Source organism: Zingiber officinale, chromosome 10B (assembly GCF_018446385.1).
Source record: "Zingiber officinale cultivar Zhangliang chromosome 10B, Zo_v1.1, whole genome shotgun sequence".
NCBI classification, from domain to species: Eukaryota; Viridiplantae; Streptophyta; class Magnoliopsida; order Zingiberales; family Zingiberaceae; genus Zingiber; species Zingiber officinale.
In genome coordinates this window covers 1858388-1861738 of record NC_056005.1, presented here as the reverse complement: position 1 = coordinate 1861738, position 3351 = coordinate 1858388, and the positions used below count along the sequence as shown (strand labels likewise).

General features: G+C 39.0%; 1 long non-coding RNA gene across 2 annotated transcripts; it reads right to left on the bottom strand.

Moving 5' to 3' along the window:
- LOC122029860 lies at positions 1–1624 on the bottom strand. 2 transcript variants are annotated; one of them, XR_006125219.1, is made up of 3 exons: positions 1381–1615; positions 724–1142; positions 1–396 (listed from the first exon to the last, which is right to left on the bottom strand). It is a non-coding gene; the product is annotated as an uncharacterized LOC122029860 (long non-coding RNA). The 2 variants fall into 2 exon arrangements; XR_006125218.1 differs by having other exon boundaries at positions 1–1142; positions 1381–1624.
- Positions 1625–3351: the final 1727 nt, after the last annotated feature.

Genomic DNA, 3351 nt, shown 5'->3' with positions numbered 1-3351 from the left:
AACTCTAATTGACCTTAATAAATAATTGATTGTAAACATCTCGACATAGCTGTGCTTCAATAAAAATACTATTTCAAACTAAGTATTTAATTATGATGATTAATACATTCATACATTCTACTAACTCATCTATTGATATTCTATCATTTGCTTGCAACATCATGAGGGAACGGGAGCCTTACCTACTCCAGGCATTGGACGTGGGGCTACCATTCATTCCCTGCATACAAAAAGAATTGTGGCAAGTCGGCCAAACTTCCCGACATAAAGGATTATCATTTGGAGTAGGTGCCGATCACAACTGAAGCTGTCAGCGCATCAAGTTGGTAAATGGTAAAGATCTTGGAAGTTGTTGAAGTCTTTGCTCAAAAACTCATCTTCACTAAATGGGGTTTGCTATCGTATGCATTATCAAACAAAAAAAAAAAAAAAAAAAGAAGAAGATAGTGATCACATTCGTCAGACTTTATGGGAGGTCATCGTAAATAATAACTTCCAAACTACAAATTTAGATGAGTGAAGCTTTCATTAGTGATGCCATATTTGAACATCAATGCCCTAGGTCATGTTGGCAGTTCTACTCTGCCATTATTGCCAAAGCAAAACCGCCAAACACAAGATGCATAGTTCGACTAAGTAATAAGGGTGGCTTAGCATAAACCTACACAAATTAAAGAATAAAAAGTGGTGCAAATTTCCTTTGTAAAATAAAGAAGGCAATACCTTTGCCTATTGAGGGTATTGAAACTCCCAGAATCCACATGACTAATCACACTGCCTCCAAACTCCAATTGACCAAAGTGACGAGCCACAGGGTGCTGCTTCATGATCACAATGTGTTTTGATATGATTACGCTAACATAGTAATTTATAATTACATCAATAAATGACAAGCATGTAATAAATGGTAATAAGAGTAAGGTTAAAAATTTGTGTATCTCCGGTTGAAGCGTCGGACTTATCGACTGTCTTTAGAGAATTTAATCCTTTATTTTTTTCGGAGTGATTTGAGAAGGAGTCCGCAAGTGCGAGGTCCACGAACTGAGGATTTGCACCCTCCTTGCGTGAGATCATCGTGTGTGTCGAGCCCGATTTATGGATTTCCGGCTCGAACCCCCCGAAATCACCTGATTGGGCTCAGCCTGCACATGCGTGTAAGTCCCCTTAATATTGTTAATCATGAATGGAAGGACTTCATATATAAGATCTTCCAACCTTCTTGATTTAATAATATAGAACTAAAAATATAAGGAATAATATGAATTAAAACTTAACACAATGTATACAACAGCATCCTCTTGGCCAAAGCCCCAAAACAAAAATCCATGAAAGGAAAGAATCAAGAGGTACAACGACAGAAATGCTTCCATTTGAAGGCACCTTCAGAAGCTCAGAACCACAGCTGAGAAATCTTCAACTCCTCCATGCAAGCAGAAGTTTGAGCAGTTGTCATAGACAAAGATCAGCTCTTCTCTTCACTACCTCTAGCAACTGAACGCCAAGGACCTTGCCTTCGGAGATGACAACGCAATCGAGTAGGACGACTAAGAAAAGTGGAGAGAAAATATTCGTCTGAAGCTTTTTCCTTTTGATTTTTTAACAGCTTAACAACTTTGTTTCGCTAGTGGTGCGTGCAACTGTTGTATATATACTGCTTCGCTTGTTCTAGCTAAATATATATATAGACTTTTAAGTAATGTGACTGTTAGGTGGATTCTATTTCTACTGCGTGGTAGTTCACCAGAATGGTAGAATGGTTAAGGAAAGGAAAAAAAAAATGGCAGCAACTTGATATAATGAATCTAACTAAACTTGTATATATTTTGGTCAATCAATTACATTAGTTTGATGAGGAGGATCACAAAGGCATTTATTTGGTTTTTAAGATGAACACTCCTTTAAAGGGCTCTCGAGGCTTGGGAGTGTGGGTTCTTCCCGAGGCGGCAGCTGTCCGAAAAGACGCACGGTGACATCTGTAAGTGTGTAAAGAACAATAGTAAAATGTTCAGACTAGTGCAACCACATCACATCAGATATAATCTCATTAGATTACATACAGAAACCAATGGTTAATGTGTCAAATACAGTTAGTTAGTGATGACAACATCAGAACTCCTTACAGTAATAAACTCCAAAATTTAACTTTCGCTTTTCTTAATTGTTGGCATCTTGGTTGTCAGATTTCCATAAAAATCTCAGGAATCATTATGATCCCGTCAAACAATTAATGCATGTCCAGTTGAAGCTTGGAACGCAGTACTCAGTTCTTTTGACTTCAGTTTTTTTTTTTAAGGCTTTTGGCTTAACTGTTGCAGGGCGACGTGCTAGATAGCAGCCATTTACACTCCTCCATCTCCATGTGCAGTGCGCCATAAAAGAACAAATTAAAGAAGGCAAAAGAAAGAAGATGAAAGCAGAAGCCTTTATTCTCTTCATTATCATGTCTGAAGCATGCTTTGCTTTTTCTCGGCCTATTTGTCGTATTCATTATATAGATATATGTCATAATCTCACTCATTGCAGCATAATTAATTTGTACAAATCTAAAGGCCGTTCTGAGGTGGAAGAGCCAACAAATTAAAATGCATCTCTAAGATTGATGGAAGGTATTCTCACTGCCAGCAGTTTGGAACTCTCTGAGGAGTTACTAGTGATTGGAAGTAATCGTAGGGTGCTTGCAAATTGTGCTGCTTCATACGACAATAATCAACCCGTGAGTCGTCGGTGTCTGTGCTAGCTGAGGACGAGCTTTTGGGTTCGCAGTTGTTATCGGAGTAGAGCCCTCGAACAGAAGCCGATGTGAATCACGAGTGAGTATATGGCCCTAGTGAGTATGGGAACTAGGAAGGGTATCCCACGAAGATATGATAAAATGTTCAGACTAGTGCAACCACATATATAATCTAATTTGGTTGCATATAGGTTCTCTCGGGGCGGTGCAATGATTAAGATATGAGATGTTTAATCACATGAGATTTTGGAATCGAAACTCGACGTGACCGAGCATAACCTCCCCCATATCTTGGTCATTTGCACTAATGGCTAGTAGCCACCCGTGATTTACCTCTTCTATGTTGACCTAGGGATAGATTAACGGGGGCGCTGAGGACGAGCGAATCAACTTTTACCATATAATTTGGTTGCATACAGAAATCAATGGTTAATGTGTCAAATACAGTTATTGACAACACCAGAACTCATTACGGCTCCAAAATTTAACTTTTCCCAATTGAGGGAAATATTATCAGAACTAAATTTATGGCCTCAATTAGATCCGATTACGATTAGGAGTTGATCCTGTCCGAAAGCTGAGTCAACGGACGCTGGGTGCGTGACGCTCTCCGGTCGCTG